Source organism: Mixophyes fleayi, chromosome 6 (assembly GCF_038048845.1).
Source record: "Mixophyes fleayi isolate aMixFle1 chromosome 6, aMixFle1.hap1, whole genome shotgun sequence".
Taxonomy (NCBI): Eukaryota; Metazoa; Chordata; class Amphibia; order Anura; family Limnodynastidae; genus Mixophyes; species Mixophyes fleayi.
The window spans coordinates 18,004,845-18,018,759 of NC_134407.1; the positions used below are offsets into that span (position 1 = coordinate 18,004,845).

The window sequence follows — 13,915 nt, forward strand, 5'->3', positions numbered from 1 at the left end:
CAGCACTGGCAATATGGAGGTAGTAATACACGAGGAACTGTATGGACAAAGGACACGTGAAGGTAGTCAGTGGTCTGCGGTAGCAAGTTGTACCACTGCTATAGTGAGGAGGAATGTCCAACAGAAACGAGGAGGTGATGAGAGTCAGCGGTCTGCGGATAGCAAGTTGTACCGCTGTCTGAGTGAAGGAATGGAATCCAAGTGGAGGTATCCGGGGAGTCAGTGGTCTGCGTTAGCAAGTTGTACCACTGCTATGTGAGAGGATACTGGAACAGGTGAAACTGTAAACAGGAGTCAGTGGTCTGCCACTAGCAAGTTGTACCACTGAATATATATGTGAGGAGGTGCACGGGGAGAGACTGCAACACAATATATACACGGGCACCTTGACTTTGATCCACAGTAATATGCACAATATAAATGTATAAATGACTGAACAACACTGCCAATATAGAAAGTCTCTTGAAGTAATCCAGCATGAGATAACACAGTCAATGATGGCAGTAGAGTCAGCAGATAGTACACTCCAGAGGAGAACCAACACAGTCAATGATGGAAATAGACTCAGCGGATAGTACACTCCAGAGGAGAACCAACACAGTCCAGCAAGGTATGCAATACACAGCACAGTCAATGGGAAGTATGCATACCGTGGTTCAGGAGAAGGCAGTCAGACAGGAGTGCAGAGATACCTGAAGGGCAGGAGGCCAGCAGGATACAAGTCCCTGGATGGGTGAAGCGGGGGTCTAGCAGGTGCAGCGCACAGGTAGGTAGACCAGCAGGGAACACAGGAAGGCGTGGAGAGCGGATCAGCAGTAGATGGATGAGTAGCGCTGAGAAGTCACAGCAGCGGGTCTCTGCGGGAACACGGAGGTAACCAATAGCAACCAGCAGGTGCAGTAACGATGGGACCCCGGAGCAGAGTTGAACTGGAACAGATGATCACGGAGAGTAGCGGGTAGCAATAGTGGCAGCAGACTCAAGGAAACACGGTAGAGTTGACGAGGACTGAAGACTGAAGCGCACAGAGGCAGCGGATAGGAATCAGCTAGCAGTCACGATGATGAAACACAGACGAGTTGCAGGTTGAAGACTGTAGTGCACGGAGGCAGCGGATAGGAATCAGCCAAACAGTCACGATGATGAAACACAGACGAGTTGCAGGTTGAAGCCTGTAGTGCACGGAGGCAGCGGATAGGAATCAGCTGGCAGTCACAATCATGAACAGGTGAGTGGATGTGGTTGAAGCCTGTAGTGCACGGAGGCAGCGGATAGGCATCAGCTAACAGTCCCAATGATAAATGGTAGAGTTGAAGTGATTAGAAGACTGTAGTGCACGGAGGCAGCGGATAGGAATCAGCTCACAGTCACGATGATACAGTAGATGGTAGAAGTGGTATGGGAACCACAGTAGTAGAAGTGGTTTGGAAACCACAGAGGTAGAAGTGGTTTGGAAACCACAGGAATCAGCAGGGCTGAATAAACAAGGAAACACAGGAACACCTTCAGAGGCTCATGGGGAATGAGACTCCAAGATCAGGCAACGTGGTGTTGACCACAGGTGCTTAATATAGGGAGGTTGCCTGATCTGCCAATTAAGTTAAAGGAACATACACTGAAGGTTTGGAAAGGGCTGCGCATGCGCAGTCCCTCAGGATAGAGGACGTCCACGGTTCCTAATAGTCCGGGAAGAAGCACTCACAGTCCGGTGAGTGACACACTGTTTGTATGTAGCGAATTCTTAAGTGCACACTACTGTCACACTGTTATTGTAGGCTCGGAATTTTGCTATGCATATTACATTGGTGTTTGAAACTGATTAGATTTTCTTCCTGTGCCAATATCTTGGCTGTTTGTGTCACCTCATGCCCTCAGCTCTTTTCCAAGTTCTTCCTGTCGCCCTGGATCATTAGATATGTTAATTATTAATTATCACTAAAAGCAGTATTGCTGTATTGCTATTCTTGATCTCTCCCTTTATCTCTTTTTCCCTTTCATTCTGAAACCAGATCTGTTCTCTTACTGATTTGACTTGAGCCTTTTATGCCTCCTCATTCAATGCACCTCTCTACCTGCAGATAAATTCTTGGAGGAATGAAGATACAAGCGCCAACTACACTACAGACTTAATCTTCCTCTGCCGCTTCCATGAATGATGTACATCCAGTCCACATTTACTTGAATAAACTTCTGTGTGACCATTTAACAGAAAATAAGCTATTTTGGCACTTTGGTGCAATTTTATCTTGAACCAACCCTGAGTGCAAGAAACAGATGTGCTTAACACTCCCAGGAGTACAAAAATCCCCTTATAAACCATTTTCCATACAAATAGAACCATTTTGCCGCACTTATCCCACAAGCTTTGCATCGCCAGTGTAGGATGTGACAGAAGATTGGTATAATATTTATGCAAAATCCTGTACCAACAGGGATACAACCAATTCAAGTTTTTATATTAATCTATGTAGTGCTGTTATGAAGCCAACAGTTGTACAGTTTTGCCAAATTTGTCTTTGTTGTTTTACTTGCTTTAAACGTCATTTAAATATTAAATTCAATTTCAACAATGGAGTAATTCTCATCGAGGGTGAAATATTTTTTCAAAACGTAAATAAAAATATGTAACCAGGGTGCAAAACAAAATGTAAATTATTCATATATTGGAAACATATTTGAGCTTATTTGATCATGTGTTAAAGTGGGCACAGGAAGCCACAGTGACCAGATGGAAATCTGATTGGTTGCTCTGTGGTACGTCACATGTGTGCCTAGTGCGTCATGCCGTTAAGTACCGGCATTTCTTTGATTATATTTTATGTTTATGTCTGATGTTCACCCTTTTTAGACCTAGTCACAAGTTTAACCTCTTCATAGTCACTGGCGTTGATAGTTATGATTTAAAAAAAAAAATGAAAGTAATAAAATACTAAGATCTAAGATTAATTCTAAAGAGGACAATCATCATAATAAAATAAAATATAATAAAATAAAAAAGTAAACTTCTTGGCACACCAGAATTGATTTAGTTTGCATTGGTATGAACTCAATGGTTCGCCCCATGCACTCAATGGTTCGCCCCATGCACTTAATGATTCGCTCCATGCACTCAATGGTTCGCCCCATGCACTCAATGGTTCGCCCCATGTTCTCAATGGTTCGCCCAATGCACTCAATGGTTCGCCCCATGCTCTCAATAGTTCGCCCCATGCTCTCAATAATTCACTTGATGATTTACCGCTGCACTCAATGATTTACCCCATGCACTCAATGATTTGCCCCATGTTCTCAATGGTTTGTCCCATTCACTCAATGATTTGCCCCCTGCTCTCAATGATTCGCTTCATGCACTCAATTATCTGCCCCATGCACTCAACGGTTCGCCCCATGTACTCAATGATTCGCCCCATGCACTCAATTATTCGCCCCATGCACTCAATGATTCGCCCCCTGCTCTCAATGATTCGCCCCGTTTACTCAATGGTTTGCCCCATTCACTCAATGATTCACCCCCTGCACATGATGATTCACCCCTGCACTCAATGATTCACCCCGTGCACATGATGATTCGCCCCTGCACTCAATGATCCGCCCCCTGCACTTGATGATTCGCCCCATGCACTCAATGGTTCTTCCAATGAGGGAGCAGGCAATTCTCCCTGGAATCCACTCACTTGTCTGCAAAGTAGGCGGGGATGTGTCATAATGACCCAGCCCCCTGAGTGATCACAGGAGTGATGATGTGATTTGTGGCATCATACACATTACCCCGCTCGTTTGATCGTGCAAATGACATCATCAAGCCCCGGCCACGGTCACTTTTCTTACCTTCTCCTGGAAAGAAGTTACGAAATGTAGTTAAGTACGATTGCTGTGTGTCTAGTAAGAGGCGAGTGAGTGTAAATGAAATGAATCACCGTCTGTCACCCTCTGTCTGTGTCGTGTGTTGCTGAGCTGCAAGGAGACAAGAACAACCCCTTAAAATTTGCCTGGGTAAAAAATGTTAAATAACGACTTTTCACTGGAACCAAAGCAACATAAAATTCTGTAAATGTAACCCACCACTGATCTTGAAGAGTTTATTTAATCGTGTGTATTGCAAAAATGAGTGAATGGAAACAAAATAATAGTCAAAACCCCCGCCCCCCCCCCCCCCAAGAAAAATTGAGCTATTTGAGAAAGCCGTATGATCGCTGCACAGATAAATCCTGTAACAGACTGGGAACAGAAGTCACAAAGCTCCCATTCAAATAAGGAATATTTTTTTAATGCTAATGCCCCTTTAAGGTTGCAATGTGTTCCAATTACTTGCCCAGCTGCAACCTGAACAATGGCGTAAAAATCGATGGATTAGTAAATAAATCCCTATAAGACTGCGGACAGTTTTAAAAGGAACTGACAAAGTGCTGCAAATGTAAGGCGCCCTTGAGAGTATCTTTAATCACCCTCATCGGTTCTGCACGCACACACATCTTCATTCGCTTCATAGTGACATGTCCTACAAAGGTTACGCCGGTGAAAGGGATGCTGGGAAATTATTAATGGTGCCATTTACGTACAAATCACCACTCTCCTCTGCACATTATGGCTATAGGAGAGACACCAGAGATGTCACACACACACAAAACAAAGACAAAGAGGAAGACAAAGAAATTGTGCACTTGATCATAAGTGGGATTTAAATGCAAAACATAATGAGAGTCGTTATATTTAAATACTTTCAATAATCCCTCCGATTTACATCGGCATTGTGTATTGCTGTAGTTGAACATTTCTCGTTTGCTGTTGTTGTTTTTTTGTTTCCAGTAATGAAATTCCAAATTTGGCAGTGGCAGGTGCACATATTTTTAAAAATCTAACTCTCTGCAATCTAGTTGCAGTATGTGTGAAGAATGTATTAACTGCAGGTGGATTATAATGACAACAATTCCCTTTTTTCTTTTAGAACCGATGCATTTTTTGCTTATGTTTGTTTTGTATTTGTAAACCATTAAAGCATAGATATTTGGATACTTACCTCTTACCCCCCCATCCACCCTTCCAGTCGGGGTCCCTCAGGGCTCTGTTCTGGGACCCTTACTCTTCTCTCTATACACCTCCTCCCTGGGTGAACTCATCAGCTCCTTCGGCTTCAGCTACCACCTTTACGCTGACGACACTCTCCTCTCCTGATCTCTCTCCCTCCCTCCTCTCTAGGGTGTCCGCCTGCCTCTCTGCCATCTCCTCCTGGATGTCCTCTCGATTCCTCAAACTTAACCTTGCCAAAACTGAGCTCATAGTTTTTCCTCCCTCTCATACCCCATCCCCTTCTGACCTCTCCATCACTGTCGACAACACCTCTATCTCCCCTGTCCCCCAACTTCGCTGCCTTGGTGTCATCCTCGACTCCTCACTCTCCTTTGGCCCCCACATCCTCTCTCTTGCTAAATCCTGCCGCTTCCAGCTGCGCAACATCGCTCGCATCCGGCCCTTCCTCTCCCAAGATGCCACCAAATGCCTTATCCACTCTCTGATCATCTCCCGCCTGGACTACTGCAACCTCCTCCTCACTGGCCTCCCCCACTCTCATCTCGATCCCCTTCGATCCGTCCATAACGCTGCAGCTAGGCTTATTTTCCTCTCTCGCCGCTCCTCTTTTGTCTCCCCCCTCTACCTAGCCCTTCACTGGCTCCCATTCCCCTTCAGAATCCTCTTTAAGCTCCTCGCACTCACCTACAAGGCCCTCGCCAACTCCACTGCGCCCTACATCTCCACCCTCCTCTCTATTCATGCTCCATCCCGCCCTCTCCGTTCTGCCTCTGACCGTCGCCTCTCTTCCCCCCTTATAACCTCCTCCCACGCGCGTATCCAAAACTTCGCCCGCGCTGCCCCCCTCCACTGGAACAAGCTCCCTCCCTCCATCAGAACTTCCCCTAATCTGTCCAGCTTCAAACGGGCCCTAAAAACCCACCTTTTTCTTAAAGCCTTTCTGTCTCCCACTTAACTTCCTACCTTATCTTCTGCCTCTGTCCCCCTACTCTCCCTCTCTCCCCTGCGTCTCTTTGTCTGTCCACCCCACCCCTTAGATTGTACGCTCCTCTGAGCAGGGCCATCTCTCCTCCTGTTTCCACCACTTCTAACTCTGCTCTCCAGCTACTTAGCCCTCCTCCTCGAGGGTCCTCCACCCCACGTCCACTCTCGCTCCCTCCTCCCCCCTGGGGGTCTCCCTGTCTTCCGCGCCCTCCTTCTTGGGCCCCGTCGTTTGCGGATCCTCCCTCCCCCTTCCCCGCCCTCTCTAGCTGTGCATTGAGCGTACTGAGTTGCTGTGTTTACTGTACTGTGCTGTCTCCCATTGTATTGTGATTTTGTTTGTCTCTGTACGGCGCTGCGGATGCCTTGTGGTGCCTTATAAATAAATATTAATAATAATAATAATAATAATACTTGCAGAATATATCAGAAATGTCCCCCTCAGGCAATATTTTGTCACATGACAAGAACACTGCTACCCCTCCTGTTTCTGTGTGAGCAATGGCACTGAGCAATGTCACTGGAGACTGGAGAGTGACAAGAACACTGCTACCCCTGTTTCTGTGTGAGCAATGGCACTGAGCAATGTCACTGGAGACTGGAGAGTGACAAGAACACTGCTACCCCTGTTTCTGTGTGAGCAATGGCACTGAGCAATGTCACTGGAGACTGGAGAGTGACAAGAACACTGCTACCCCTGTTTCTGTGTGAGCAGTGGCACTGAGCAATGTCACTGGAGACTGGACAGTGACAAGAACACTGCTACCCCTGTTTCTATGTGAGCAATGGCACTGAGCAATGGCACTGGAGAATGGAGAGTGACAAGAACCCTGCTAACCCTATTTCTGTGTGAGCAATGGCGCTGGATATCCTGGGGAGGGACTTACTTATGTAATCCAAAACTCGGGAGATCCGACACAGCAACAATGACGTTTTGCCACGATTCAGATCCGAGGACTTGCGAAAGTACCGAGGCGGCTTGCGAGCCTACTCGGATCCCCTAAGTTTGGGTGGGTTCGGTTTTCAGAAAACTGAGCCTGAGCATCTCTAATGATAACTAGGATCTGATTGGTTGCTATAGACAATATCTCCACTTTTTCAAACTCCCGCAGCTTAGTAAATCTAGCCCTTAGTGTTTATGACAATCTTTTACTCATTGTTGTTTTGAATATAAAGTGGTAGCTGGATAACAGACCATTTATAATATATACTGAATTAATATATTTCTTTTACTAAGCAATATCATCATTTCCAGAGGCTATTCAGTATTCCCCAATACAGACCCTGTGAGCAGGGGAGGATCAATATATAAGGGCACATCAAGCTCCCTTTGGCTCAGCTGCCCCAAATTCTGCCTCCACTGAAGACCAGCAGGATTTCTCACGGGCAGTTAACCACTTCCGTTGGGCCTTGGCAAAGCAGAGCAGAGCTCACTGCTGGAGAGGTAACTAAAGACTACCGGCCTATTCTGTTATTGGCTGATAGCATGTAATGTTCTTTCCTACTCTAAACTCAAATTAGCTGTTTCTTTGAGACAATGGGACAGTAGATTTGTTCTTCAACAAGATACTGGAAAGATCTTGGGAAACACATAAAAGTTATCAGTCATTATGATTTGTTACAAGGATAATTAACTGCCACTGCACACTACGATTCATTGCACTAATTTAGCTCAGAATTTGGCGCCCCGTGTCTTTATTATTCCCAGATCTACTATTAGCTAATGAACTGGTAAAAGCTCTGTGACCAGATGGGACAGTCTGAGTGCTGACATCATCTATGTGCTCCAATCGGGGAATGGGCTTTGTATTGCCCCCTGGGTCATCAGATTCTGGCTTTGTGTTTTAATGTCAACGGTATTTTTATTGATTTTCCAAAAATTAAGGGACACAGAAAGCAAAAAAGGGGGATAAGGGGAGGACTGAATGAAGGGGAGGGGAACACTAAGGGGTAAGAATACAACAATATGTTATCACCTATTATAGTGGCTTTGTTTTTACAGTGAGTCATCGGGAAGTGGGCTATATTGTACATTGGGCCACAGGGAATGAGCTCAATTCTACCCAGTTTTGGCCCCACTCCCACCACTTTTGTTCATTGCTGAAGTTCTCTCCTGACATCACCTTGACCACTATTGATCTTAATACTCACTGGTCACTAAAGCTACATCCAAAGAAATTGCCACAACTAAAACTCTTTCTAAGTCACATAGGTCTCCTCTACCAACCATGCTAGCTATAACTATAGGCCACAAGGACAGTGCAGCATTTATATACATGACTATACTGGGAAGTTATTGTATGAGCTGAGTGTTTAAATGTTTTGTCCCCTTTGGTTTGTTGGTAGTTTTGACTGGAACTGATCATGTACATAAACTGCTTGTAAAAAAACAATGCACATTTTTTTTTTTTAGCCGGCGTACATCGAGTGATTCCTAAATTGACAGTGACAGCAGAATATTCGATTAAGACATCATATTTCATTTGATCTCAGTATAGGCAGCACAGAACCTCCCGCTTTGAAATAGATTATAATGGTAGCCCCCGGTCAGCCCAGCTTAATACTGCAGAACACAACATGTATTCACCATTAGTCACTCTCAAAGGCATAATTACATGCTTTAATACTACAAGTGCTCTCGGTTTTTGTGCTTAATTTCACATGGGTGAATTTGCTCTGTGACATTTTTTTTGTGCTCTGGAGAGTTCAGCGCGTAAATGGCCTGAACTGAGCATTTTGCTGCTAACGTAGAGTTGACCTATTCTAATTCACACATGCATGCTATCAGAATGAAGAATGGGTCAGGACACATTGTGGTCCTAGTGCATTTTGTTAAACATGCAAACAGAAAGTATGGATTAAAACAGAGAGCAATGATCCTTAGGTTTGCAGCAGCATGGTTTAAGTCGGTTATGTTTAGAGCTATGGATACCGGCATGCTTAATGGTTAGCACTTCTGCCTCACAGCACTGGGGTCATGAGTACAATTCTCAACCACTGCCTTATCTGTGTGGAGATGGTATGTTCTCCCCGTGTTTGTGTGGATTTCCTCCGGGTGCTCCAGTTTCCTCCCTGACTCCAAATGCATACTAGTAGGTTAATTGGCTGCTATTAAATTGACCTTAGTCTGTTTCAGTCTGTGTGTGTGTATGTTATGGAATTTAGACTGTAAGCTCCAATGGGACAGGGACTGATGTGAGTGAGTTCTCTGTACGGCGCTGCGGAATTAGTGGCGCTATATAAATAAATAATGATCATACCACACGTTAGGGTAGATTATGAACCTGCTTGAGAGTGTAAACAACACTTAAACATAATATAGAGCCTATATTTCTAAAATTAACTTTTACATGAAAGAACTATACATTGGATATAAGCTTTACTATTAATGTTAGATGAAATTCTGCATGGAAGCTCCACTTTACTAGAAAATTTTAGCAAAGCTTGATAAGATTTTAGAATTGTAGATGGATTTATTTACCAGTAACTATAACTCATGTCTATACTGATCATTCATTTTCAAGAAACTGTACAACATTCATAAAAACGAGCAACACACCTCTTCCAAACATTATGATTTCTACATTTTTTTAGCCTGTCTTTGATAAGTGTCCGGCAGGTCTTGAGAGCAAATGATTAATTATTACTGATTATTCAACGCATTAAATCATGTTTATTTATTCTGTACACAGCACTGAAAATCTGAAATATCAGTGACCCACAGACACAAAGAGTTGGAAAACTCTCGCCTACATGATTAGTATTGAATTTTACTCCTGGTTCAGTAAATTCTCCAAATCAGGTACTAATTGCCACTTATAGAGTTCTTCCAAGCAACAAACACATTTAGGTACAGCACAAGACTATGGCAGACTAAATATTCAACTGTATTGCAACTGCAAATTGTAGCAAATTATTTATATTATGGGCAATGTATATTAATCTACACCGACATTTGCTGCAATAATATATTGTCATCTAGGTTAAAAAAACTGACACATTGTAGTCCTAATTTAGAGCACCTGGACAAACCATATTGCAATGCACGGGGGGCAAACACAATTTCGATTTTATGCGGAACAATACTGTCTGCTTTTCCATGCAGCACACAAATACTGGGAATCTTTATTTTAACACTGCGATTTAGAGATGAACTAGGATATGGCTCCCCTCCCAACTTCAATGGGTAAATACATCAAACTACGAGTGTCCGTCAGGTTTGAAAAGTGGAGATGTTGCCTATGACAACCAATCAGATTCTAGCTGTCATTGTGTAGGATGTATTTAATAAATGATAACTAGAATCTGATTGGTTGCTATAGGCAACATCTCCACTTTCAAACCCTGCCGGGAACTCACAGCTTGATACATTTCCCCCTAAATCTCTCCACACATTTTAAATTTGCCCTTCCCCCACATTGCAAAATGTTTGTGTCAATGTGCAAAGTTTCGCTTCTAAATCTAGATAGCGCCCTTTGTTTCACAACAGTCCTGAATGGACGAATGGCTCTGGATAAATGCAAAAACAGACAAACAACATTTGTAGGCACTGCACACAAGTTCCTGTGCTTGCCCGTACTAGGGTCTACTGACGTCACGGAGGCAAATGGATCATCTACATTGTTATTCATAGCTCCCAATATTTTAAGAGGAAAAAATAACGAGCCATTCCCTGATCACCATACTTGTGTTATTAATGTTGTAGTATTGTATAGTCTGTTTTATTAGGAGACCGTCCAATCACGTGTTAAATACCTGTACAGTGTTACTTCACCAGCATTTACAGATAAAAAAGGGTTATTCAGCTTGTATAGATAGACACACATACGTGAGAAGAATACTTTCAAGTTCTTTGTGTTAGTCTTTTATAAAGGCAATAACCTCTCACTTGTTATAAGTGTATTCTTTCCATCTTCCAGCACAATACACAGAAGAGTTCTATGTGGAAGCTGCTCTTATTAGTTTGATAGCTGCGTTACCTGTTACCTTGAGAAAATTCCACCACGGGCTCTTCCTCTTAAATATTTGAAAGATTTATTAGCGTTAAGTGGTTGTCGCTGGTTAATCAATTTAAATCACTGTCTATCAAAGTGTTTCAGTTACATCCTAACCAAATGGGTGTCATCTGACACTAAATTATCCCTCTGTCCCAGTTTCCAGAGAGAGATAAGCAGCATCTTCCTGCTCATTAATCCCTTACCAAAGCTAAATTTAAACTCTCTCTGTCTCTTTTTACTTGTTTAGTTTGTCCTTTCGCTCATACAATACTTAAGCTGGGCTGCAACCGCAGCATATGTGAGTCCTCAAGCAGCGGGTCCTGTTTCTCAGAACTGTATCCTCTGTTATATATCGCAATAATAGATTTTAAGAATCTTCCTCTTGGTATCACTGGCTTGTTTGCACGTAACAAAATAGAATAGGAAAAATGCCCAAATTAAAGTTTGTTTTCTAACCTCCACACACCTATAAAAGTTTAAGAATGTCAATATTTTGCAATAAGTGATGTTACTATTGTGATATTATCATCATCATCATCACCATTTATTTATATAGCACCACTAATTCCACAGCGCTGTACAGAGAACTCACTCACATCCGTCACTGCCCCATTGGAGCTTACAGTCTAGATTCCCTAACACACACACACACACACACACACACACACACACACACACACACACACACACACACACACACACACATACAGACAGACACACAGACTAGGGTCAAATTGTTAGCAGCCAATTAACCTACCAGTATGTTTTTGGAATGTGGGAGGAAACCGGAGCACCTGGAGGAAACCCACGCAAACACAATACTGCACTTCGGCAGTTTACTTGCTCTCCCCTCCGGTCACTATCTTAAAGGGTTTGAAGGATAAGGCAGAAAAATAGGTAAGTGTGGAGTGGCGGCAAGGGAAAGGGATAATCTCAGCAATACCCCATTCATACTGCACCAAAACCCCGGGTTTTTGCAGAGGCACGCTGAAAAACCCGGGTCTTGGTGCAGTATGAATAGTCCAACCACAAAATCCCGGGTCTAAAATCCCGGGACTTAGACCCGGGATTTTGCGAGGGGTAATTCCCGGGTTGGACCCCGCTCGCCTGCAGTATGAATGGCGCAACCCGTGTAATTCCCGGGTCTCACCATTCATACTGTAAAAAAAAAAAAAATGGGGAAGTAAAAAAAAAAGATTTTAATTCATAAAAAATACATAACAATTGTTTACTTAACTTATTTTCAGCCAGCGGTGTCTCCGGTGCGTTGCCGGCTGTCAGGGGGACCTCTGGGTACTAAAATGGCGTCATTTCCAATGGACTAGAAATGACGTCATTTTAGTACCCAGAGGTCCCCCTGACAGCCGGCAACGCACCGGAGACACCACTGGCTGAAAATAAGTTAAGTAAACAGTTGTTATGTATTTTTTTTTAATTAAAACATTTTTTTACACTTTTTTTTTTCTAAAACCCGGGTCGGGCAGGTGCAGTATGAACCCGCCCGACCCAGGAATCTTGTTATCTATACTGCCCTGTGCCCCGGCAATATCCCGGGTTAACAACCCAGGATATTGCCGGGGCGGCAGTATGAAAGTAGTATAAGGGAGATCTTTGCAAGGGGTGCCTCTGTACATTAAGGGGGGAGGGTCTTTCTGCAATGGTAAGGTCTCATATGTGCAAGTAGAGATCTGCACAATAGGGTTATCTCTGTGAATGGGGTATTCCTGTGAAAAGGGGTTGTCACTGTAAAATTGTAATATGGGGATCTCCGTACCATTGCCTTAGTTTGGGTCATTGCGAACCTGGTTTAGAATTTGCACCAATGCCCAGGGGCTTCCTCCTGCGTTGCTGCATGCTGTCATTTAGTACAGGTGCTATTGTTTTTTTGCAGCTATACAGTACAGATCCGCTGTATTTCAGCTTAAGCAGATGGCACCCTTACATACCATCCATGAAATGTGTTATTCAATCTTTATTGGGCCCATTAAGTCATTGAAATACACACATACATGTATTATATTCCACTCAGTAGCCCTTTTTAGTATAATTATTTGCCTGTATCCAGCAATGGAACATTTCCATGTATTATGCGCTCACATAAAAAGCCTCCAGCCAGTACGTGTGCATCTCACAGCAGGTGCTGACAAATGGATCCGGGGAACATTACTTTCACTCATTTTGGCTATTTTGCTCTGATAAGTGAGTATTGGAGTTTTCGGAGAGCACATAGCCACAACAAAGTATTTAGAAAAAAAACAGACGGAATCAATGTTCAGGATGCCATTTGTTTTTAATATCGATCTTATATGCAGACAAATGACTGCGAGTAAAAAAAATTACCGTTCCATTCGTATGTAATTGGCAGAGTTTTATTTTATGGGACCAAGAAGCACATACATTCAGGGGAGATGTGTAATCTGCTTAGCTGGGCAGTAACTGAGCATCAGACTTCATGCAACCTGAGCTGAGGAAGAAATTGTTTATGGAAGAGATCTGTATCTCCCCTATTCCCGCAAATCCAGGCAGTATGGAGAATGCAGTGTTCATTTCTGTATCCAGTTTTAGGAGCAATATACATATAAAAATTATTTCCAGCAAATAAGACAAGGAGAATTGTGACATTGTCAGTGCTGTGTTCCCTGTGACAATGTGGGAATTCCGTTCTGAGACCTTAGTGTTATCTGCTCACTTTCCAAAAATCATCCAGATAGTTTCTGCATATTGTGAGGCTTAGCTGGCTATTAAACTGACCAAGGATTCCACTCGTGGACACAAGCCTCGGTGGTCTCTTCTAACATGTCTGCCCACTGCATAGGCAAACTGACGGGGGCTTCCTAGTGCCTGGAAACTCCCCTCCAAGCTTGGGGCACTATAATTGAGGTGGCTGGACCCTGCTCCCGCTTCACACA

General features: G+C 43.5%; 1 protein-coding gene across 2 annotated transcripts in view; it reads right to left on the reverse strand.

Moving 5' to 3' along the window:
• Positions 1-13,915, reverse strand: part of CRTAC1 (cartilage acidic protein 1) — a 534,303-nt gene that overhangs the window by 450,896 nt on the left and 69,492 nt on the right. Inside the window, exon 2 of one of the 2 annotated variants that reach the window (XM_075215947.1) lies at positions 3,829-3,954. The exons of the other annotated variant lie outside the window; for it this stretch is intronic. The gene's annotated coding sequence lies outside the window, so the exon portion shown is untranslated. The remainder of the gene's footprint in view (positions 1-3,828; positions 3,955-13,915) is intronic. 2 annotated transcript variants of the gene reach the window in all.